General features: G+C 41.7%; 1 protein-coding gene across 1 annotated transcript in view; it reads left to right on the forward strand.

Moving 5' to 3' along the window:
• The window catches only part of RAD54L2 (RAD54 like 2), an 88,581-nt gene that overhangs the window by 369 nt on the left and 61,480 nt on the right, over positions 1-26,732 (forward strand). The gene's annotated exons all lie outside the window — the stretch shown is intronic.

The following is a 26,732-nucleotide window of genomic DNA, read 5'->3' on the forward strand; positions in this document are numbered from 1 at the left end:
GGCGGGGCACAAGTAGGGGCAGCCTAGCCCTTGGCAACGTGAATTATGCCCCTTGGGATTATACTGGAGGAGGGAAGAAACCGGCTTCCCGGGGAGTGAAGAGCCGTGCACCGGGCTGGAACCCCCCGCAGGAAGAGGGTCTGGTAGCCCAGCAGTGGGTTGAAGCCCTGCTGAGTTAAGCAGAAGCTGCGGACGATCCGACTGAAGTGGAAGCAGAGGAAGTAGAACTTTTAATTTGGACCAGTAGGCTGGAGACGGGGTGAGGTGCACATTGGAGGCAGGGAAGGTAACAGCTTGAAAATCAGGTTCCTGCTCCTAACTGAACAGGGACAGTCCCAAGGAGATTACTCTCTGTTCACCCTTAGATAATGTGACAGAATACACTGTCTTGCTCTTCAGACAGAAAACCGATCTGCATGTAAGAAATTATTTGTGCTCCCTTGTTCTCCTTGTCTCATAACACAGGAACAAGGGGCATTCAATGAAATTAAAGGGTGGCAAATTCAAAATTGAAAAAAGGAAATGCTTTTACACAGAACATGTAATTTGACTGTGGAACTCATTGCCACAAGGAGCTGAGACCAAAAATGTACTAAGATTCAAAAAGTGCTAGGATGGATAACAAGGATATCCATTATTATTATTATTATTATTATTAATTATGACTCTGGGAGGGATATTAAACCTCATGGTTCAAGGTTTATGCTAATCTCTAACTATTAGTGATCAGGATGAGATCTAAGGTGTGTGTGTGTGGGGAGCAGCTAATCCCATATTTGCCTACTGTTTGGTTCTTACATCTTCCTTTGAAGCATCTGGTACTGATTGCTGTCAGAGGCCGGATACCTGCCTCGATGGATCTTGGGTCTGATTCAGTCTGGCAATTCCTATATGTAAAACATTTTTATAATTTAAATGTCATTGTTTAGTCACATTCAATAGTATTAGTAAACAGATATTTAAAACGACAATTTGGGTTTCCAGTGTTTTGATGTGATATTGGTGGATGGACTGTGGGGACCTTTTGTGATATTTGTGGATGGGTTGTGGGGGCTGTTCATTATTCTGTGGTGCTGTAACTTTTTCATTTGATTTTCCTCTTCACCAATCCATAATTTCTTATTTGTTGAGTAATGTACAGCTGATTTTCACTGATGCCTCTTATTTGTGATGTAAGATAGTAGAAGCTCACATTGGTGAGACACTTGTATATTTCATTCATATGTCTTCCCATGGATTTATACAGAATTTATTAGAATTTACGTTTTTGTTTTTAAAAAAGTTTACATCTCTCTTGGTGCTATTGTTTAAGTTATCTTGACTGCAGACTCACCAAGCCAGCAGGGGTTTACCTTGTCAAGACTCCTCAGTGAAAAGGGGCAGAATGTCACTTTCCCCCTCTTAATCTTAAGTGGTTAATCGTTAACCAAATGCAATGGTGATAACTATTCAGCTGTTGGTAGTCCTATTAGAAATATCCAGAGAATGTGCTTATTCACTGGGATGCGCCTATGTCCAGTAATTTGAAAGTACCTTCCCCAGAAGTAAAGCTATAATTTTTGAAAACAGTAGTACTGACCTTATTGGCCCCAGCTTTTTGAATGGGAGGTCCATCAAGAACCCAGGTGCTCCTATAAGAAGAGGTGTTGGTGATTCAGTATGTGGTGTGAGTCAGCACTGAACCAATATCCCAGTTCTGTTGGTGGAGGTGCCACCAGTAATCACTGAGCCACTTGTCTTTAAAGATCCGATAACCTTTTCAATGAAGCATATGATTATTTAGCCATTGTGTACTGGCCAGACTCCAACCTGAGTTACTGGGTAACTTCTTTCAGAGCTGTAGCTGTGTTAGTCTGTATCAGCAAAACCAACGAGGAGTCCTTGTGGCACCTTAAAGACTAACAAATTTATTTGGGCATAAGCTTTCATGGGCTAAAACCCACTTCATCAGATGCATGCAGTGGAAAATACAGTAGAGAGGTATACATACACAACATATGAAAAAATGGGAGTTGCCTTACCAAGTGCAGAGGGGTCAGTGCTAATGAGCCAGTTCAATTAAGGTGGAAGTGGGCTATTCTCAACAGTTGACAAGAAGGGGTGGAAATCACCTTTGTAGTGCTAATGAGGCCAAGTTTCAGAGTAACAGCCGTGTTAGTCTGTATTCGCAAAAAGAAAAGGAGTACTTGTGGCACCTTAGAGACTAACCAATTTATTTGAGCATGAGCTTTCGTGAGCTACAGCTCACTTCATCGGCTGCATACCGTGGAAACTGCAGCAGACTTTATATATACACAGAGAATATGAAACAATACCTCTTCCCACCCCACTGTCTTGCTGGTAATAGCTTATCTAAAGTGATCATCAGGTGGGCCATTTCCAGCACAAATCCAGGTTTTCTCACCCTCCACCCCCCCACACAAATTCACTCTCCTGCTGGTGATAGCCCATCCAAAGTGACAACTCTTTACACAATGTGCATGACAAACAAGTTGGGCTATTTCCTGCACAAATCCAGGTTTTCTCACATCCCCCCCCACCCCCATACACACACAAACTCACTCTCCTGCTGGTAATAGCTCATCCAAACTGACCACTCTCCAAGTTTAAATCCAAGTTAAACCAGAACATCTGGGGGGAGGGGGGGTAGGAAAAAGCAAGAGGAAACAGGCTACCTTGCATAATGACTTAGCCACTCCCAGTCTCTATTTAAGCCTAAAGTAATAGTATCCAATTTGCAAATGAATTCCAATTCAGCAGTTTCTCGCTGGAGTCTGGATTTGAAGTTTTTTTGTTGTAATATCGCAACTTTCATGTCTGTAATCGCGTGACCAGAGAGATTGAAGTGTTCTCCGACTGGTTTTTGAATGTTATAATTCTTGATGTCTGATTTGTGTCCATTTATTCTTTTACGTAGAGACTGCCCAGTTTGACCAATGTACATGGCAGAGGGGCATTGCTGGCACATGATGGCATATATCACATTGGTGGATGTGCAGGTGAACGAGCCTCTGATAGTGTGGCTGATGTTATTAGGCCCTGTGATGGTGTCCCCTGAATAGATATGTGGACACAGTTGGCAACGGGCTTTGTTGCAAGGATAAGTTCCTGGGTTAGTGGTTCTGTTGTGTGGTATGTGGTTGTTGGTGAGTATTTGCTTCAGGTTGCGGGGCTGTCTGTAGGCAAGGACTGGCCTGTCTCCCAAGATTTGTGAGAGTGCTGGGTCATCCTTTAGGATAGGTTGTAGATCCTTAATAATGCGTTGGAGGGGTTTTAGTTGGGAGCTGAAGGTGACGGCTAGTGGCGTTCTGTTATTTTCTTTGTTAGGCCTGTCCTGTAGTAGGTAACTTCTGGGAACTCTTCTGGCTCTATCAATCTGTTTCTTTACTTCTGCAGGTGGGTATTGTAGTTGTAAGAAAGCTTGACAGAGATCTTGTAGGTGTTTGTCTCTGTCTGAGGGGTTGGAGCAAATGCGGTTGTATCGCAGAGCTTGGCTGTAGACGATGGATCGTGTGGTGTGGTCAGGGTGAAAGCTGGAGGCATGCAGGTAGGAATAGCGGTCAGTAGGTTTCCGGTATAGGGTGGTGTTTATGTGACCATTGTTTATTAGCACTGTAGTGTCCAGGAAGTGGATCTCTTGTGTGGACTGGACCAGGCTGAGGTTGGTGGTGGGATGGAAATTGTTGAAATCATGGTGGAATTCCTCAAGGGCTTCTTTTCCATGGGTCTAGATGATGAAGATGTCATCAATATAGCGCAAGTAGAGTAGGGGCTTTAGGGGACGAGAGCTGAGGAAGCGTTGTTCTAAATCAGCCATAAAAATGTTGGCATACTATGGGGCCATGCGGGTACCCATAGCAGTGCCGCTGATTTGAAGGTATACATTGTCCCCAAATGTGAAATAGTTATGGGTAAGGACAAATGTAATCAAATGTAAGGACAAATGTAATCAAATGTAAGGACAAATGTAATCAAGGTGGCCCATTTCAAACAGTTAACAAGAAGGTGTGAGTATCAGCAGGGGAAAATTAGTTTTTGTAGTGACCCATCTACTCCCAGTCTTTATTCAGGCCTAATTTGATGGTGTCCAGTTTGCAAATTAATTCCAGTTCAACCAGTAGGAGAACACTTCAATCTTCCTGGACACTCAATAACAGACTTAAAAGTGGCAATTCTTCAGCAAAAAAACTTCAAAAACAGACTCCAACGAGTAACTGCAGAATTGGAATTAATGTAGGTGGTGTGCTTTTAAAAAAAGGCTCTGTTCTATCCCAGATGTAGCTGCATCTTAGTGGTGAGTTTGAATGCACTGTAGGATCCTTTGGGATTCTATATACATATAAAATATTTATTATGGTGGGTGGGTGAGTGTATCATGTTTCACCAGTATTTCCTACAAATGATTGTCTGCCCCTTCCTCATTGTTATGCCATCATTTCACCTGTATTCTCATTGGTTAGGTGCCGTATCCTGCACGTCTCTCTGTCTTGCTCTATGTTGTTTTGAGTGCCTCCAAATACTCTTTGTTTTCAAATACCTACTATTCTAAATCTGACTGGGTCACTAGGGTAAGGGAGGAGTGGTGTTGAAATGAGTATTCTTACAGGATTTGAGCTGAAATTTAAAAACAAAAAGTTTATTGACCACAGATGTTGTGTTGCCAGGAACCAAACTTAGCAAAACTTTATAAATCCAGAAGTTAAACATGTAAATATTGTTAAATAACATTTATAGGTGGCAGATCAAAGACATTATAATGCATTTCTTTCTAATCATGCAGTTAAGTTATGCTGTAGTTTTAATTCTGCTACTTTTAGGAGTTTATAACTTTTTGGGAAATAATTCTGCAGGGAAATTTTCTATGATAATTCTAAATGTGAATTCTGTGTAGAAAACTTAATAAAATTACTTTTGGGTATTCTTGAGTTAAGAAATGTTTCAGATGCTCTATTTTGTACTCAACTAACAAAAAAGGGTTTAATTTTTTAAAAACTTGAAGTTTGCCATAGATTTAATCCTCAAAGAGGAGAAACACCTTTGATATTTTGAGACTTGGTTTAGAAATAAGTTTGCATATTTTGTGCATGTAACATTTTCTAAAAAATATTTAATTAAGGTACTGAGGTGGGGAGTGTATTGAAATAATCCCATCTATACATATTTCAGGTAGTGCTTTCTCATCCTAACTAGTAAGTATAAAAGCTGTTGATCAGTACTGTGTACAGGCAGTTAAAATTTACTGGTTACTAAACTTTGTTGAATGAATCTATTTGATTCAGTAAGTTGAAGGAAACATCAGGAAACAAGCAATTGAATGCACTGAAATAATGAAAACAGAAACATTTTCTAAAGTAAACTAAACATTATCAAGGATTATTAAGCAGAAAATTAGAATGGATTTGTGCTTATCTCAGAAAGTGCAGAAATTGGTTTCTTTAAACGCTTCCAGATCAAATGTGTCATTGAATGCAATTTTGTCTATTGAAGTGGAAGAGCAGAACATTGATGAGTTTAATACTGCAAGTGAGACATATTCAGTGCCTTTGGTGTCATTGCAGTGTTGCTGTGATAATTCAAATCCTGCTTAGGATCTTCTAGCAACTATTGAGTATCAACTTCAGGACCAGTCTCTGTGTGACTCTGATGCCTCAAAATGTCAAAGATTAATTGGCAATAATGCCATTTAAATAAATGAACTTGATAAGAAAGTTGCATCTTTTTATATTAATAATGTCACCTTCCTTGTTTTCCAAAATGAGCAATACATAGAAGTGATTGAAGCATTTTGTCTTGGATATGTACTTTTGTCATAGACTTAACCTGCACATCCACCACTATGTGCTGCAAGTGAAGAAATAGAGGAAAAGGTAAAGGAAGAACCAGAAGAATCAACATTGATATTGATGGAAGATGGTTGGTGAAACATGAGAGAGGACTATGTAATGGTGGCAAGCATCCATGGAGGGAATGTGTGTTCTACTTAAATTGCTGAATAATTGTGTGCAAATGGCAGAAGATGCCCTCAAGAATGTAGAGAAAATTATGACAGAAAGGTCTTCGCCACTTGCTCAGATATGAAGCTATGGGAGTATATCTTAGGAGTAGTCATTCTAAATTTTATGTGTTCAGTACAGTATTTAAAATTTGATGAGGGGGAAAAAAGGAACATCTACTGCAGTCCTAAAACATGTGATGGAAGTTCAAAATTTCTTCTGCGGTTAGCATCAATTTCTTGATTGGTTGAAAATAGAAGAACTGATGCCCGTAGTTCACAATAACGCTTAATGGAACTCAGAGGAAGATTGTGGCCTGGTCTAAATGTAAAAAGTTCTAGTGGCATAACTGTTGGTAAGGGGTGTGATTCTTTTCTTTGCTCACATGACTATGCTGGTAAAAGCCCTAGTGTAAACACAATTATGGCTTATTTCATTTCCTAAATGGAAATAAGATACAATTACCAGTATAATTGCATCTATTCTGGGATTTTTTGTTGTTGTTGCTTTAATTATGCAGAGTTAAAGGAGCAAAGTGTAGAAAAGCCCCAAATTTCTACAACTGCATCCAAATACTAAAGTATATTGAAACTTGCACTGAATATGAGGAGAACTTTGATCAGAACATAAGACACAAAACATAGTACACGCTTTACATAACAAGGGAGGTACTAAATTTATAAAAGAAATTGAAGGAGGTTTTGTAATAATTTGGCAGATTGCAAGCAAAAAATGCTACAGTCACAATCTCTGTGAAAATCTTGCTTGATCTAATAAAGAACTGGAACTACACAAGAACAGAATACATTCATATAATCTACAGAACCCTTCCATTTCTTAGCCAGTATGACTGATCCCAAATACATAGAAAGGTCAAGTTTAAATGCAGTATAGAAGAGGCGAAACGTGGCTGATGTAACATCATCCTGAGTTTGTTCCTTTTTCTTCTGGCATTTAAAATCAAAGATCCAGGTTTCTACCCAAAATCTCAGTTTGTGAAGATTGGCACAGTCCATCAGAATAGTGAGAAATAGTGCAAGTGATGTGACAGAAGGTGGGACAGTTAAAATCAGAATTTTATCAATTTTTGTAAAAAGACCTGTAATCCAGACCAGCATCTTGGCATCAAGTAAGCATGTTGCTAGTGCATTTGCACTGGTTTAGTATACGCTGAAATAGACTACCTGCTGAAAATGTGATTAAGTTGGTAAAAATGGGTTGGTATAGCAGGGTCTTATCCAGCTTTCCACAGCCATGAGTGGGAGCTGGATCAGCCCATATGGGCTATCTAACAAAGGCCAGGAGGCATGACTAGTGTCAGTCTGTTACAGACCACTGAATCAAACCAGAGAACAGGATGAATTTCTCTTTAAGCACCTGTCTGTTTTGTGTGGGAAGAAATGTTGTGTTCTTATGGGGAACTTCAATTTGGGAAACACTTGCTGGTGGTCTTGTGCAGCCAATAGTAAAACGTTGTTAGACGTCTAAAAAATTATAGATGATTTTCTGACACACAAAGTATTGCACCCAACATACAGTAACTCTATTTTGGACCTCTTTCTGATGGATAAAAATGAATTAATCACTGTATTGGATGTTGGTGGTTACCTGATTACATTCAGTATGGGCAAACATAAGACAGTTCCAACAAGTAATGTGTATATACAGTATACTCCTGATTATCCGAATAGCATGGGGGAAGCAGATTTTATTCGGATAACCAGGAGTTCATGTAATTGAGAGAGTGAGAGCTATTCAGCAGCTGGGTGGGGACTTGTTCTCCTCCTCACAGTCCTGGACAGGGGTCTTTTCTTTGCTCCACCCACTGGCATGACAGGGCTGCAGAGTGGTCCCTGTGCTGCTGTAGGGCCCGTGTTCCTTCCCCACTCTGAACGCTAGGGTACAGATGTGGGGACCTGCATGAAAACCTCCTAAGCTTACTTTTACCAGCTTAGGTTAAAACTTCCCCAAGGTACAAACTATTTTACCTTTTGCCCTTGGACTTTCGCTGCCACCACCAAACGTCTAACACCGGTTACTGAGAAAGAGTTTGTTTGGAAACGTCTTTCCCCCCAGACTCCTCCCAAATCTTACCCCCTTTTTTTCTGGGGAAGGTTTGATAAAAATCCTCACCAATTTGCATAGGTGACCACAGACCCACACCCTTGGATCTTAAGAACAATGAAAAAGCATTCAGTTCTTAAAAGAAGAATGCATCCGATGAACTGAGCTATAGCTCACGAAAGCTTATGCTCAAATAAATTTGTTAGTCTCTAAGGTGCCACAAGTACTCCTTTTCTTTTTGCGAATACAGACTAACACGGCTGCTACTCTGAAACCAGTCCCTACAGGTGCAAGGTGTGGCAGGAGGAGGCTGCAGTCAGAGCAGAGACCCCTGGCCAGGACTCAGTTCTGCCCTGCCAGGACTGTAGCCTTCCTTCCATCTTCCATCTGCAGGGATCATGTGTCTGTGACTCAGTGGCAGTGCAGGAGCCCTCTGCAGTTCCCTCCCTGCATAACAGGGCTGCAGAGGGCTCCCTGTGCTGCCACAGGAACCATTCAGCAGCAGGGTGGCCTCTCCCACAGTCAGGGGCTTGTCCTCCGCCTCACAGTCCTGGCTGGGAGAGAGCTCTATTTGTTGTACCTCCTTATTATCCAAATCCCTCCTTTGCCCTCTGCAGCATGTATCTCCTGTTGTGGGACAAGGAATAATGTGACGGTTCGGATAATAGGGTTTCAGATAAATGGGAGTATACTGTACTTGGTGCTTCAAAAAGCTAATTTACCAAAGCAGAGGAAAATATGAGTGAAATGATTGCGGGGAGGGGAGGGGAGGAAATTAGGCAGAAAAAATGTAAATAAAAATTGGGATTTGTTTAAAGAGAGTTTATTAGATAGCCAAAAAGCCACAATTACACAATCAAGAGAGAGGATACTTTTGGCAAAAAACTGGTTCAGAGGTGAAGTGAAGGCAGCAATTAGAGATAAAGAGCAATATCTATCCAATGGGAAAAAAGGAGGTGGTAGATAGCAATCAAGATCAATTAGAAGTTATGAAGCGTAGAAAATTTGTAAGGGAAGCTAAAGACATCAGGAAAAAATCCATGACAGGCAGGTTGAAGGACAGTAAGGAGGAGTTTCAGTATATCAGAAACCAGAGCAATCCTAGCAGTGGTATTACCAGATGGAAATAATAAAATTGTTGTTATGCTGCATAAAAATCAAAAGTGTTGAATACATAATTCTCTTCTGTATTTGGAAAGAAGCAGGATGTGCTATATCACATGAGGCTGATGACATCATTTCCAGTCCATTAGTAACTAAGGAGGGTTTTAAACAATTAAAATCAGGAGGCCCAGATAACTTGCACCCAAGAGTCCTAAAATAGTTAGCTGAGGAACTCTCTAGCCACTGATGTTAATTTTTAATATATCTTGGAATATTTTGGAAATTTCAGAGAACTGGGAGAGTAATACTGTGTAGGTATTCCAAAAGGGTAAGCAGGGTGACCCAGCTATCTGAAGGCTGGTTAGCCTGACATCAGTCTCAGGCAAAATACTGAATGGTTCACATGAGATTCAATTGTTAAAGAATTAAAGGATAGAAATATAATTAATGCCAGTCAACATGGTTTTATGGAAAATAAGTCTTGTTAAACCTGACTTCATTCAATGAGATTACAGATTTGGTTGCTAAAGGTAACTGTGTAAATGTAATAGACTTTGTACTGTGCAACATTTGGATTAAAAAATTAGCACTATACAGTATCAATAAAGCACTCATTAAGTGGATTAAGAACTGGCTAACTGACAGGTCTCAAAAAGTAATTATCAGTGAGGAATTGTCATTGAATGGGGATGTGTTTTATGGGGTTCCACAAGGATTGATACTAGGTGTGATGCTATTCAACATTTTGATCAATGATCTGGAAGTAAATATAAAATCACCACTGATAAAATTTGTGGATGACACAAATATTGGTGGAGTGATGAACGGTGAAAATAGGGCAGTCCTAGAGAATGATCTGGGTTGCTTGGTAAGTGAGGAAGATCCAAACAAAATATGTATTAATACAGTCAAATGCAAAGTTATACATCTGGGAACAAGGGGTACAGGCCATACCTATAAGCTGGGGGACTGGATCCTGGAAAGCAGCATCTTTGAAAAGGATTTAGGAATCTTGGTGGACAAGGAAGTGAACATGAGCTCCCAGTGCTGATATTGTGGCAAAAAGAGCTAACGTAATCCTTGAATATAGAAACAGGAGTGGTGAATAGAAATAGGGAAATAATGTAATTGATGAGACTGTGTCCAGTTCTGGTGCTGACATTTTTAAAAAGGTGTTGGAAAAACTGGAAAGGGTGCAGAAGAGAGCCAGAAAAATGATTAAAGGACTGAACAAAAATGCCTTGCAGTGAGAGACTAAAAGAGCTCAATTTGTTTAACTTATCAAAAAGAAAATTGAGACGTGACTTGGTTACAGTTTATAAGTACTTTCATGGGGAGAATATGCTGGGTGTCTATGTGGTCTTTATTCTAACAGAGAAAGAGATGACATAAGAACCAAAGACTGGAAGTTTAAAGCCAGACAATTTCAAATTAGAAATTAGGCACAATTTTTAACAGTGAGGGTGATTAATCACTGGAACAAATTACTAAGGGCATGGCTACACTTGCAGTTGTAGAGTGCTTTGAGTTAAACCAGCCTTCAGAGAGCGCAGTAGGGAAAGCGCTGCAGTCTGTCCACACTGACCGCTTCAAGCGCACTGGCATGGCCACGTTTGCGGCACTTGTAGTGGCATTTGGAGCGGTGCATTGTGGGCAACTATCCCAGCCTGCAAGTGACTGCAATGTGCTTTTCAAGTGGGGGTGGGTGGAGTGTGACAGGGAGTGTGTTGTGTGTATATGGGGAGAGAGAGAGTGGGTTTTTTGGGGGGCTGAGAGCATGTCTGCATGCTGTCTTGTAAGTTCAGACAGCAGTAGACCCCCCTCGCTCCCCCCCCACCTCTCTCTTTCTCTCTCTCACAGCATTCCACACTAATGGCTTGCTTTGTCTCGGAGCAGATAAGCAGCCGGCTGTCAGAAATAGAGCTTTCAAAGGTCATGTCTGCATTCCTGCAGCGATTCAAAAACAATGAGAAGAGTGGCCCCTTGACTTTAGGGTCTGATCAGAATGCAGTAATGCAACACCTCGTTCACACTGGCTCCACGGTGCTCCAGTGGGAGTGCAGCAAATGTTATTCCACTTGCTGAGGTGGAGTACCAGCAGCGCTGTAGCCACGGAGTCAAGGCACTCCATATGCCTTGTCAGTGTGGACAGGTAGTGAGCTAGTGCACCCGGGGCTCCTTTATTTCACTGTAACTCCCAAGTGTAGCCAAACCTTAAGTGATGTATGTAGTGGTGTCTTTGTCTCTTCATGTCTTCAGATCAAGACTTAATGCATTTCTGGAACACATGCTTTAGGCAAACTCTAGTTGTTGGGCTCAATATATGGGTAACTAAGTGAAATTTAGTGGCCTGTGGTATACAGGAGTTCAGACTAGGTGATGTAATGGTCTCTTCTGTCCTTAAACTCTAGTCACTAGACTGGGGGCTTGATTATTGTGGTGGTGGTTCACTTACGGTATTGGAAACTTTTCTTGCAATACATGTACCTTTTTTCTACCTGAGGAATACTTATGCTTATGAAGTGAACCACTTAGTTTGGGTTTCATTAACCTTTGTGTCTTAACTCCCCCCCACCCTATCTCCACCCCCCAAAAAAAGTGTGGGGTTGGGTTTTTGGGAAGAAATGAGGGAATACCACAGCCACCCTGACTCACTTCTTTAGCAAGCTGCAGTGCCCACCCTCCCTCTCTTCCTCAGGAGTCCTCATGTGTATGCTGACAAAGGCCACTCACCAGTAGTCAGTGAGAAGCTTTATGTTGAGAGTGTGGGGGCCTAAGCCAATTAATTTCTGCAGAATTTAATCTTTCACTGAAAAATTGTTGCCAGCCCCTGTGCTGTTGAGTAGCCCCGTGAACGTGAATCAAATGTAGAATGAGACAGTGTTGTCTTTGTGTCTGCTCATAGCTTTATCAAGCAGCATCAGAGTAAAATTAACAGATTTCTGGGCAACTGCAAGGAATTAGCTAGGGTCTGTTGCCGTTGTGTCCTGTCTACTGGAAGCCAAAAGGATATTGAGGGCAAGGTTAAAAGCCTCTTCCTTTGCAAGGAACCAGCTAAAGGTTGCTTCCATTAATACTCTATCCACCTCAGGTCTGGAGCTACCCCTTTGCCCTTTGTCTCCTAGATATTATTTCATAGGGAATAGGGCCATCAGTGGCTATTAGCCCCGATGGGCAGGGATGGTGTCACTAGTCTCTGTTTGCAAATGGGCAATGGGGATGGATCACTTGATGATTCTCTGGTCTGTTCATTCCCTCTGGTGCACCTGAAGACAGGATACTGGGCTAGATGGACCTTTAGTCTGACCCAGTATGGCCGTTCTTATGTTCATAAAGTGGAGGAAAATATTTTATTCTCTCTATACCCAGGTATTTTTCCCAGGTTTCCTCTGAAGACAGGCTCACCAAAGAGAGATTTGGAGGAAGATACTTATCATTTCACCTCCTAATTTTCTTTTTAAAGGGACCCTCTCTTTTGTTTTTATTTCCCTCTCTACCACTTTGCCACCAAAGAAGAGGCAAGAAGGGAAAGAAGGGAGGGAGGTGTTGTAAACAAATTTTTCACCTTGTCTTTACTGTCACTGCAAGTGGGCCAAATAATGGAAGAAGTAAATGTGTTTTTCCCTTCAGCCCCCTCTATGATCACCTTTAGCTGAATCTGTTTTAGGAGTACTTAAATTAGAGGAACACAAATTTGGGGATGGATTCTCTCCTCCTCTGTGACACTAGTATGCTGCATTGGCATCAGAAAAGGACTGGCAGAGCCCAGGATCAGGTCTGGAGAGAATTCACCCTGGCACAATCTTTGTGAAAGGCAGCAAAAGGCCCTGCAGTAGGGGTGGGCTTAATTGTTGGAGGAGGTGGGTCTGCAATAACAGAGAGCCATAATTTAGGCAGCCCTTTAAGGCTGTCTGTTATGCCAGAGGCATCTCTGGCCTCTGCATTAGTCAAGAATTGGGAGGGCATGAGGGTGACGTATAGGCACATCAAGCCCTTTCCTCTTCACTTGGGCTTTGAGTTTTTTATTGTGCCTAACTGTGATGTAGAACACATGGAAAACCCTATTAAATCTGCAAATAATTCATATTTTCTGTATTGTGGATTTTTCTGTTAGAGTTTACATTTTTTAGTCTTATTGGCTGCAGTCCTCCTTTAAATATACTGAAAGTGCACCATGTTCCCCTAAGTAAATCCTTTTTTCCCCAAAACTACATTGTACTGCAAAAATCAGAAGATGAGTGAGACCTGAAAATGAAGCAACTACAATCTGAGTATCAGAAAAAACTTGGATTTTCTGATATCTCTAAAATAACTCCTAGCTGACTTGTCTCACAGAAAATTACATATCATCTGAATCAGTAATATTCCTACTAAGCTTTGTTTGTTTAAACTAGCTTTTTTTTTTTTTTTACTGTGATAACACACATTTTTACTGCCTTAGATTAATAATAATAAAAAAGAGATCCAATTTCTTGTAGGTAAAGAACTGAAATTCCTAATGAGTTCTTGCATCTTTGAATAAAAATAGCTTGTGTTGCCTATATTTTCCTGATATCTTTCCATGGTTTATTTTTTTTTATACCTACATGTGTAAATTTACACCTTGTTTGATATATTAGCTAAAAGAAACTCATTTTTCACTTAGTTGTTTCTGTCCTTAGTCCACTTTTGTGGACTAACGAAAACTGTCCACAGACATAGATTACTTTTCAAATTCTCCACTCCATCCCGACATTATTGTAATGCCTAGAATGCTCCTTGTCCTCCTCAGGACCAACAAGAAAGTTGTATGCTCCTTCCTTAGAGAAATGCCAGCATTGTCACACAAGTATACATTGGTACCTCTGTAAACAACACCTTCCAAGGAGCTGTCAACCATGTAGAGCAGGGGTGTCAAACGTATGGCCCGCGGGCTGGATCTGGCCCACGGAACAGTTTCACCTGGGCCATGGACTTCTCAGGAATCTTCTGGCTTGACTACACTGTGGGGGGCGTGATTTGTAGAACTCCCCCCTGTAAAGCCTTTTGATGTGCACTGATGTAGTCCTTTAGTGCATGCGGGGGAGTTAGAAGGCAACATACTAGTGTGCTCTACAGATTATACCCTGGTAATCCAGACTCTGGGGCTGTGTAGACAAGCCCTTCATTTCTTTATTAGGATGACTGTGGTTGACTCATTATGGTCCCCTCCTATTTGGATGAGGGTGGGTTCAAATCACAATGAAAATTATTTTGTACTTAAAGACCAACCAGGACTGCTAAGCAGCAATCCAGAAAAACACATATAGAAACTCTTGGTCACAAATAAGAGGTTTCAGAGAAGCATAAATCTCATAAAAGCTGGCATGTGTCTGTGGGAGGGGAAATGGCACTGAAGAGCGGTTACCTGCTGGCTGGAGAATAGATACCCCAACCTGGAAAGTTGAAGAAAAGGAAACTGCAAACAACTCAAAGGGTGAATGCCTTTTGCAGCTGATAGACCAGCAGACTCCCCTTTAAATTAAAGAAAAGAAGCGGGGAGATACTCTTCTCTTCCTTCCTTTCTTTATTCAGCAAGTGACAAGTGGCCATTTATCTAAGGGCTTGTCTACACTGGCACTTTACAATGCTGCAACTTTCTCGCTCTGGGGTATGAAAAAACACCCCCCTGCCCCCCGCCCCCGAGCACTGCAAGTATCAGCACTGTAATATGCCACTATAGACAGTGCACCAGTGCTGGGAGCTACTCATGGAGGTGGTTTTTTTAGAGCGCTGGGAGAGCTTTCTCCCAGTGCTGTGCCGCGACTACACAAGCCATGGTAAAGCGCTGCCGTGGCAGCGCTTTAATGTTGCCAGTGTAGACAAGCGATAAGAAGAGAAAGATAGATCAAGAGTGTTCTGCATTTCAAGAGAAATGTAGGATTGTCTATTTATTGTGGACTTTTATGGAAAGCCCGTGTGCTTGGTTTGTAAACAAGTTAGCTGTGGTAAAATAATACAACATTCAAAGATACTATCAAGCAATCCATGATGAGAAATATGATAACACAGGAAAGTTGCACAAAGATAAATACAGTACTCTGAAATAGCACAGTTGTTGAAAAAGCAGCAATCAGTGTTTACTAATGTTCATCATGTAAATTATGCTGCAGTTCAGGCGACTGATTTCTATTTTAATAACTTTTGCTGAATGTGGCCCATGCCAAGTGGCAGGGTATCAGATCAGGTCTGCTGTATGAAATGAAAAGGAGTACTTGTGGCACCTTAGAGACTAACCAATTTATTTGAGCATGAGCTTTCGTGAGCTACAGCTCACTTCATCGGATGCATGCCGTGGAAACTGCAGCAGACTTTATTTATACACAGAGAATATGAAAAAATACATTTTTTCATATTCTCTGTGTATAAATAAAGTCTGCTGCAGTTTCCACGGCATGCATCCGATGAAGTGAGCTGTAGCTCACGAAAGCTCATGCTCAAATAAATTGGTTAGTCTCTAAGGTGCCACAAGTACTCCTTTTTGCGAATACAGACTAACACGGCTGTTACTCTGAAACCTGTATGAAATGAGTTTGATGCCGCTCCTGTAGAGGATTGTGAGTGCTTATGTATTCTGTATTATATGATGGAATACACCTCACCACAAGAGACAAGCTTCCTGCAATACAAAACTTGGGTCCAAATAAATCTTTCTCCTCCCATCCCTTCCCCTCTGCACAACCAGCTTCCTTGGTGCCAGGGGAAAGGAACAATGATGAGCTCATCTGTCTTGGACTGGAAGCATATTATAACTGTGGTCCTGCCAGATAAGCTTTAGGTTTCTTCCTTCGGGATATTGAAAATTCAAGGCAACTGGACTGAAAATGACACTATGGAATTATTCAATTTGAAGGTGTTTAGACTTCAGTATGCTTCAGATACTATTAACATAGGAAGATAATTTAAAGGAAGATCTGATGACTAGATGTCAGTAGCCTATAATAGAGAAGGGTTGCAGGGAGAGAGATTGATTGGGCCCTTACACGAAGTATTCATATGGAAATTCAACATACCGGAGGAGAATCTGGTCTGTATTGTGAAATTCCAAATATCTCATGTGGGCCTGTTATCCCTGCAGAAGAATTCCCCGGAGAAACTGACCTTCAGTTTGGAAGTCTTCAGTTACATTCCGGCAATCATGGGACAATAGTCAATACAATTTTCCTTTGCCAGCAACTGTAAGCTTCCGTCTTACTGAAACAGTACATGCTGTTCTTCAAGGAAAGCAGTGGCAATTGAGGCCCTTTATATATTGTGGTTTGTTTTATGCATTTCCCTACCATAATCTAGGTAGTAAAATCATCACAAAACTAATCCAGACTCTCTACAGGTGTTTTTCTGTTTATTAACTCTTCTAACACCACAACAGAAAGAAGCTCTCTGGCATTGCCCCTTTTTGTCATGCTTAATGATTTTCCTGGAGCAACATCACGTATGACTCATTTTGATTAGCGAGGTCAAAACACTATTAATCAAATCTCCCCCCCCCCCCCCCCAATTGAACTACCTGGGAATATAGACTCAGCGCTGATAACATCTCCCAAAGGTTTCCCATCAGAGTTACTAGTTCACAGCCTGTGGATCACTAATATCTGAGTTCTTGGTCCCAGTAAATGTTCGTTTTATTTTGTGATTTGACTTTCTATTAAAAAAATAGTTAGCTGGCACTGTATATTAACAAAATAAAATAAAAAGTATTTACCAAAACAAAAAACAAAGCCAAGGGCAGCTTTTCATATCTTGCAGTACTAACTCAGTCCTTTCACTGTGTTGGAGCATGATGTATAACCCAAAGGGTTCTAGCAAAGTAAATACCTACTTTAAAAGAATTGGGACCTAGATAACTGTTGTATCCAATGAGAAAAATCTCAATTGCTCTCATTCATAGACTACATAGGATAGTGCTGTTCTTTTTTTTCTTGAAATGTTTGGAGGATTCCTTGGCCCTTCTCTTTATCCCAGAACTGTCCCCTCCTCTCCCTTTCAGTAGCCACAGTGACCATATTTTCAAGTGTGGATGAGGACTTTCTTTGTAAGCCATCAGTTTCATTCCTTAACTATCAAAGGAAGCACTTGTAGAACAGCATGAGAAACCCCCTCTTCTCCCAAGACCTGAGCAAGGTACCTTTGCTGGCAAAGGTAAGGAGAGACCAGAACTAGAATTCCAAACTGGGTTCCCTACATGGCAGAGCACAACACTATAACTTGGCAACTGGCTCCTATAGAACCATTCTGGCTCACTGTTAGAATGATTTTATTACTACTAAACCATTAGCGGACTATTTAGGCAGGAAACCCTTTGTGGTAGGGGCTATGTCTTACTCTGTGTGTGGACAACATCAAGCAAAATAGAAACTCCCTCTCAGCTGGGGTTTTTAGGTTTGACTATAAATAATAGCATAAATCCTAATCCTTTGTATTTTGTGAAACTGATATAAGAGAGATTCTCTGCCTTTTAGATTTCTATTTCCTGTTGATATTTTATCCCTACTTGTTGTGCTGTTTTGTTTATTACTTACTTAGATTATTTCTTCTTAAAAGCGATACAGGTGGTATCAGTTTTATTTCTGTATAGTAACCAGATTTAATAAGTCTATCAAGAATGCTTAGTTTGAAAATTATGTCCAAGAAAAGGTGGGCAGGAAACTGCTCATCTGAGTAGAATGAGATATGGCGACGTTTGTCTCTGCTACTTGTAGGAAATATTCTTATTTTTAAATCTGCTTTTATGATGTGAGAGAGAGACAGACAATATGCATTAGAAAACCTTGATTTTTTTTTCCTCAGAAAACTGTGGATGAAATAGAATGTAGTGTTACTTATAGAGAAGAGTGCTGTTAAGCATACATGAGCTCCCATGAAAAGAAAAGTTATGGTTATTATTAAAATCTCTGAATTCAGTCCAGGTGAACAATGACCAAAAGTTCATACAGTTAGATGAATGTTAGGTGGACTGGGTGAATAACTTGGCAATCTCAGTCCAGTTATTAATAATTCATGGCAGAGGGGGATAGGCACAGGAAATTCCGCCCTGACCTTTGTTTTAGCAGATGTCGGAGTCTGTGTGTTGGGATACTTTCTTACTATGTGTGATCGCTCTAGTTTAGGATTATGGCACATAGAGAGGTATTGTGGGAAAGTTTGTATAGCTACTGCTCATTTTATACTTTGGGGATAAAGAGAACTCTCTAGGGCTGTCAGCACCTTTCACAAACACTAAATGGACTTAAAACAAAACAAGTTGTCCCTTGAAAGCTGTTGACTGAAGATCACTTATAATCTATTCTTCCATACTACTGCATAGTTCTTCTTCCACCTGTTCTTCCTGCACCAAGTTAGTGGCTTGGAAGAGCATAGTGCGGTGGTCTTCTAAAATGAGTTTTTCTGCTTCTGAATCTTAGGAGTTAAAATTTGGATTATGTCTGATATGAAAATAAAACTCATTATGATCTGCTGCAGTAACATATAAAATCCCTAAAGCGGGGTGGATAAAAATCCGTGATTTAAAAATAAAATAAAAAAAATCAGGTTTTTTTTCCTCAAAAAGCATTTTATCAAAAAAATCCGATTTGAATAAAAGAAATCCATCTAAAGATGGTTTTAATTAAGATACATTATAGCTCAAAGATATCTCCTCATGGAATAGGGATTATAAATTCTAATTCTATAGTATGAGACCATATATTCATGTTATGTTCAAGAAAAGTTTTGTAAATGAGTTCCAATAGTTCATGGATTAGGGACCCAATTTTATGGGGTTCCGCAGGCTTCTGTATAGATTATTTGGGTTAATCTTTCTATCTACCCAATGGGACTCAGTGCTTAGTCTGGAAGATACCATCAGAGATGCTTAGTTTTGCAGTTCTCAAACTGTGATTTGTGTCTCCAGAGGGAACATGCTTCTTAACAGCAAAAAATGTTTTTAAATAAATAAATAAAATATAGATGTGAGAAATAACAGATCTCAACCCTATTGTCCCTCTGCAAATTTATGTACACAGAGTCAATCCCTTACCTCTCTCTAAAAGTGCAAACTTTCAAAAAGTTCAATGAATAGAAGATTGTTGGGGGTGGAATAGATCTGGATAAGGAGAAGAAGTCTGGAGATAAATGTGAGACGCGAGGGACATATCCTTGTTTTGTTAAAATATTATGTTCGCTGTTGAAGAAAAAAATTCAGAATACTTAACGTTGTTGTTTTAGTTAAATATCTGTCTGGTGATGGTGTCCTCCTAATACAGAATGGCAAGAAAATCCTCCAAATATTAATGATTAACCGGTTGAATTGGAGATAGTTCAACCTCCCGATGACTTCATAAATATCTGCTTCAATTACCTTTGGTAAATGAAATAACCAATCAATCATTCATTTTCTGATATAGCTGTAAAACTATTCTGAAAAGTTTTCAAACTAAATCACTGTTTAAAAATGTATAGTGTGTACCTTCTAAAAATGAAATCTACATCTATCTCTGAGTTGTGAAGAATAGATATTAAGGTTATAGCAACCAACAAGAATGCCCTTTTATGTAGAAAACCATAATTAAATAGAGTCTTCCTGATTAGTGGTTTAAATCATGATTAAATCAATTTGATTTAAATAAAATCCACCCTACCCTAAAGTGTATGGAAATCAGCATATACTGATATTTTCTCTGTTAAAGATTTTAAGCAGCTATCTGCAGATGGACCTGATGCTCCTATAGATAATGGCCCCAGGTATGCTCTAGGAATTATTTGGGGGGATGTTCTATGGCCTTTATTATACAGGAGGCCAGACTAGTTGACCATAGTGGTCCCTTTTGGCCATGGAATCTAAGAAAATTCTGTGGTGCCCCCTAAAATAGTTTCAATATATTAATATGTGTCAGTCTACTGATCAACTTGGATTGTACTGTTTTTAAAACTCTGCCTGAAAGTAGAACTCAAGTGTGCAGAGTCAATATTGACATTTTTAAAGGGACATTGTGAGAGGTACTATAACTTAGTTTCTGTTACGTATTTTCTGTGGTATGCATGTGATTCTCTAAAGAAATGTTTTAGATCTGGTATATAGTGTAGGATAAGCAGAAGTGAGCTGGATCTTTCATTTGTAAGCTTGACAAAAATGTAAGTGTGTTTCTCGAGTCAGGAAGATTCAGAGCTTGGGAAAAGGAAGCCTCACCTTGGTAGATGGCACTTTCATTTTTAAGGATAGAAAAATGTTGGAAGCTACATCAGTCTCATCATAGAATACCAGGGTTGGAAGGGACCTCAGGAGGTCATCTAGTCCAACCCCCTGCTCAAAGCAGGACCAATCCCCAATTTTTGCCCCAGATCCCAAATGGCCCCCTCAAGGATTGAACTCACAACCCTGGGTTTAGCAGGCCAATGCTCAAACCACTGATCTATCCGTCCCCACATCGCTTTACCTGTGAGCAAAGCTTCAGTAAAGACATGGATGTTAAGAGAACAGATATGTGTTTAGTCTTTGTGTGTATGCTTGGTGGTGGAGGATCTTGGTGGTGGATTCTCTTATTTCATCTTTTAAAGGTGGGAAAAACGTCAGGGACCAGCCATCAGGCTGTAACTACATGTGTTGGGAACCAGCTGAACTAACCTTCCTGAGAGGCATGTGCTATCATGGAAAGGTCACAGGAAGCAGAATTCCTTAGGGAGTGAATGATTCTGCATGAAGTTCTTGTTTCTAAAGGTTTTTAATCCTTAAATGGCTTTTTAACTTAGAGTGGAACTTAGTCAAAATAATTTTTAATCACTGGGGAATTCTTGTGTGTCTGATCGTTGGGCACAACTGAACCAGTTTGGAGGTGCCACACAGTAAATGAAAGCTCATAATGTGAAGATGACAGAGATGGTTTTTCTTCTTTCAAAACTGGTCAGATGGTGACCAACTACCCAAGGTCATGTGCGTTTCTTACCAAGAAGTCTATTTCTTGCCTGAGCAGAAGTTTCCTTTGCCAAGTCATAGATGGTGGCAGGGGGAGTTTTTTGTTAATTCCCTCATTTCTTTATTTCCTTTAGCCAGAAACAGAAGGAATTTTGATTTTTTTTCTTCAAAATTTTGAAACCAAGAAGAACTAGTTTTTAGTCAATGCTGAGGAGGTGGAAAGGTGCAGCATCAAAAACAGAACCCACCCCCCCCCCCTTAACATTCTGGATAGTGAAATGCAGAAACATGTCCCAAGGGACCGAATAACCACAACTTGGTCATGATTTATCAATGACTCTGTGCCATATGACTGGCCCTTGTTAGGCACAAAGATGAGTGAAAGGAAGTGACAGTCAATCACCAGTAATCTGGTCTGTCTAGCTGAGTGGTAAAAAGAGATGGGTGTGGGAATGATGAATGCTCTGGACGAATTAACCAGGTATTCCAGGGTTAAGAAAAGATGCATTTTCCCCATAACAAAAAGGGGAAAACATTGTCTACGGGCAGCACTTTTCTCTTTGTGAGACACTTGTGCCAAAGAGATGAGCAACAATGCCAGCAAATCCCAACTGCTGGTGCCACAGATTAATTTTGTAATTCTTTACTGCTCAAAGGTGACTTTCTCCTGAGACTACCTCATGCCTTTAGGGCTCATGGGGAGTGTGCTCCTAGCACTGGCTCTGTTTTACATAGCTTGCAAGTAATCAATTCCAAGCCATCCTTCCATGCATACAACCTAAACTCCCAGGAGAATCTTTTTTAATTCTGTAGTCCTCCACTATTGGTTAGAATTAGTCCACCTATTGCCAGTGGTTGGGTGAGATTGGTACTCACAAAGAAAAGGGTTAACGCTTTTTTCTTATGAACTGTATTTAAAAGGACAAAATTTCAAGAGCCAAAAATATACATGGCAATTCTAAAAAGTAAATAAGGCAAGGGATCAGATTTTGTTGAGTTGCAGTGGTGTCCATGCAGAAAAATGTCAGTGGAATTACTCTGGATTGATAGCGTGGCCCCATGGTTTCTGGTCCAAAGAGCTCACAGTCCGATGCACTATAAAATGGCACACTAGGCCACAGTTTAGGTTTGGGAGCATGTAGAGATGGCCCTGGTGAGAATAATAGGGTAGGAAGGACTTGCAGAAGAATTTAATACAAATAAGCTCCTACATTTTAAATTATTCTAATGTCCAATTTAACATGCCTAAAATTGAAATCATATTTAAAAAATACACAACATTGTTTAGAGCAAACATATATCAGCACCTTTGTGTTGGTTCCATTCACAAATAAACAGCATTTCAATACTTATAATACCTTATGAAGAAGAGGATTTTTTTAAAAAAAGTTACAAAATATCAACATTGCTTGGAGTAGTGTGGCTCTGTCCCTTATGAAATGGGGGGCCATACGGGGGAAAGTACACACCCTGCCACCAAAAGTTTCTATGTGGCATGCAGCAGTTGATTGATGAGCAGGCTTCTGCTGCTGCCTGTGTTGTGTAATGATCTGCAGATGCTGCCGTTGACTTACGTTAGCTCTTTTTGTTCAGAATCACAGTGGGAACTGGGCCTTATGTAATGCTGATTGTCAGACTCTCCGTTCCAGCACTGTCACATTAGTACGGAAGGATTAGCTGTCCTCCTTTTCTTTCCCCCACCCCCTCTTACACATTCTTATTGTTTTCACCTCTCCAGGCAAGAGCCAGTTTTAGGCTGGTTTGGTGTCATGCTGTCTTTTTGAATGGTCCATGTACCTAAAGATAATAAGGGGCTGGGTCCTGAATTTCTTCAAAATATGGCATGTTGTTTTTTCTCTAGCCTCTGCTCCCTACAAATCATGTTGGCCAACAGCAGTGAGAACCCTTGCAACTTATAACTGATTGGGGATGAGACCAGATTCTTTTCAACAGTGTCTGGTGGGAGTTTGCCTTCCTTCCTCAGAATAGTGGGTGAATGTGAGCACAAGTTCCATTCCCAAATTCAAATGCATTCCCAAATTCAAATTGATTATAGCCTCAAATCATCCCATTCCTGTGGTTTCCTTTTCTATAGGCAGAACTTTACAATAAAGCAACATAAGGTTCAACTCAAAACTTCTTCCTGGGCTTAGCTGTTCCAATGGCACCTATTTCAGGACTGCTTAACAACATCCTGGATTCTTGTAGTGAGCCGTTCCCACTTTGCATGGGGTAGTGAGCCACCTGCCTGTGGGCTTGTCTACGCTTGCAAGTTTTGTCACCAAAAACTGGCTTTTGGTGACAAAACAGCGATAGCGTACCCACTGCAAGGTCACTTTTTTGGGGGGGGGGGGAAAAGCCTAGTTTTGGCGACAAAAATCTTCCACTCCTGTGAGAGACTTTTGTATTTTCCCTTCCCTTTATTGTCGACAAACAGCCAGTGTAGACATCACAGTTTTAAAATTTTTTTTTATTGGCCTCCAGAATGTATCTCACAATTTCCATGCTGCCGCTCTGGTCAGCGGTTTGAACTCCTCTGCCCTGCAGCCAACCTGCCCCTCCTCCTTGCAGCCCCGGGAATTTTAAATTTCATTTCCTGCTTGCTGGCTTCCCAGAGGAGCTTCCCAGGTGAGCATGGCTGGCTATTGCACCAAACGCGCTCCTGCTTGGACTGCTGATCTGATCACTATATGGGGAGAGGAGTCTGTTCAGTTGCAGCTGTGAGTGACCCGTAGGAATTGGGGGACACATGGGTAAATTTCTCGAGGCGTATGCAAAAAGGGCTATGATCGGGATACGCAGCAGTGCAGAGCGAAGATAAAGGAGCTGAGGCAGGTGTACCCATAAGGTGCGGGAGGCGAACCATCGCTCCGGTGGTGCACCTAAGACCTGCCACTTCTCTAAGGAGATGAATGCTATCCTCAGTGGTGACCCCACCTCCATCGTTGATTGCCCCGTGGATACTTCGCATGCAGCTGAAAGGGGGGTAACCCGGAGGTTGAAATTGTGGATGAAGATGTAGAGCTAGAAGAGGATGTGATGCTCCCAGCAGGGTCGCCAGGTGGGGCAGGCAGCCAGGAACTTTTCTCCACTCCAGAAGTGCTCAACAGGGAGCAGGAAGCAGATGAGACTCCGGGAAAATTGCTGTGGCTTGTGTAGGGAATCAAAAAGTGGGAGGCAGGTAGTGTTTTCAGAGAGCTGGACATAGCCCTGTGTAGCTAATCTGCATGGTCAAGCAGGGTGTCGATGGAGGTACTTGTTAATCCTCTGCTGCAGATTCCAAGGGATTGTAGCCTTGTTAGTTCCCCCATTGTAGGAAACTGTGCCATGCCATTTAACAATCACTGGAGCTGGGACCAAAGTGGCACATAGCTGAGCTGCATATAGACTGGGGTGAAAGCCGCAAGCATTCAGCAGCTGAGCCCTGGTTTCTCTGGTCACCCTCAGCAGCGAGATCTCAGCCAGCAGGTTGGCCGCCTGTGAAAAAGTGTGGGATAATTTTAGAATGAGTTCCCTGCAAGCTGTGACCTTTTGTCCGTACCCACAACTGCCTTGCCCCCCACTCCCGAAACTCACCATGATTGGGGTGTTCGTGGAGCTGTGTGCCTGCCTAGAGTCTCAGAGAGAAAGTGATTTCTACTAGGAAAATGGAACGCAGCAATCCCTCTTCTGTTCAGCACAGACATCATGCACCCCCACGGACCAGCTGCAGCAGATAAGAAAAAAACCTAGGGGCAGCAAAGAAGACATGTTCTGTGAGGTTCTACGGTGCAATGAGAGACAGACCAGGGAACAGAAAGAGTGCTGGGAACCCAAAAAGCAGGACAGAAAAGAGTGCTGTTTTTGTTAGGCAAGTGACAGAGCAGATGATAAAAATTATGGAGGATCAGACAGAGATGCTCAAGTCTTTTTGATACAGCTGCAGACTGAGCAGATCCGAGTTTGAGCACCCCTGCAGCGGATGCACAATTCTTTGCCAACCCCACCCCCCTCTGTGCCCACACATTGCTTTTCACTTCACTCCTTAGTTTCCCCATCACTCCACCCCCTCTCACAGCTTGCACAGTGATAGCTGGAGCTAGACACAGTTGTGAGGTTTTACCATTTTTTACAATAAATAAAGGCTAAGGTATTCAATGGTACAGCGTTTTTATTCTGTGTTCTACAAAAGCAATCAATTCACTCTCGGGAACAGGCTTCTAAAGCATTGTGTTGCTTGAGTCTTGGGGCCCAAAATCGTACATGGATGCAATAGGGAAGCAACTCCAAAGCAGACATGTTACTGCCCCTCATTGTCAAAGTGGTTCCTCGAAGCCTCTCTGATGTTAGTAGCAGCCCTCTGATAGGGCTTCTCTGACAGCCCTAGCATATGGCTATTCAAACTGTGCAGCCAAGCGCTCTGCTTCAGTGCACCACACCTGAGCAAACATTTCACCCTTAGATTCGCACAGATTATGCAAAGTGCAGCATGCGGCTATGACCACGGGAATATTATCCTTGGTAAGGTCTAGCCTGCCATTTAAACACCTCCAGCTAGCTTTCAAACGGCCAAAGGCACATTCGACTACCATGTGGCACCTGCTCAGCCTTTTGTTAAAACGCTCCTTGCTGCTGTCCAGGTGCCCTGTGTAAGGTTTCATGAGCCAGGGCTGTAAGGGGTAAGCCGGATCTCCCAGGATTACTATGGGCATTTCCACATCCCCCACTGTGAACTTGTGGTCTGGAAAGAAAGTCCCCGCCTGCAGCTTTTTGTACAGGCCACTGTTCCTGAAGATGCGTGCGTCATGCACCTTTCCAGACCAGCCTTCAGTGATGTCCTTGAAATGCCCCTGGTGATCCACAAACACCTGCAACCCCATGGAGAAGTATCCCTTCCTACTGATGTATTCAGAGGCAAGGTGGTCTGGCTAAAATTGGAATGTGTGTGCCATCAATCGCCCCACCGCAGTTAGGGAAACCTATCTCTGCAAAGCCATCCGCTATTTCATGCACGTTTCCCAGACTCATGGTCCTGTGCAGCAGGATGCGATTTATTGCCCTGCACACTTGGAGTAATACCGCCCCAACAGTGGACTTTCCTACTCCAAATTGATTTGCAGCTGACCCGGTAGCAGTCTGGATTTGCCAGCTTCCACACAGCGATTGCAAGATGCTTCTCTGCCAGAAGGACAGCTCTCAATCTGGTGTCCTTGCGCCGCAGGTCGGAGGACAGCTCAGCACGTAGCTCCATGACAGTTGCTTTATGCATCCTAAAGTTCTGTACCCACTGGTCGTCATCCCATGCCTGCATGACAATTCAATCCCACCAATCAGTGTTTGTTTCCCTAGCCCAAAAGTGATGGTCTACTGTATGCAGCTGCTCTGTGAATCCACAAAGCACTGATAAGTTGCTGCCATCCATATCACACTCAGGTGCTTGCGATTCATCCTCTGCTAACTTTGCGAGTAACTCTGTGAGTAACTGTGCTGCCATGTGCGATGTCCTCATGACAGCTAACAGCGCGTAGGAGAGAAGTGTGGGATCCATCCTCTCTCACTGCAGATGCTGGCGAGCACTACAAAAGAATGACAGTTGGAAAAGTGGCGCAAAATGGGGCAGGACACAAAGCAGTGCATGATGGTACACTTTGCACATCCCAGGATGTGCCACGCTCAGTTTCCGCATT

Source organism: Lepidochelys olivacea (genome assembly GCF_965140295.1).
Source record: "Lepidochelys olivacea isolate rLepOli2 genome assembly, chromosome: 7".
Lineage (NCBI taxonomy): Eukaryota > Metazoa > Chordata > Testudines > Cheloniidae > Lepidochelys > Lepidochelys olivacea.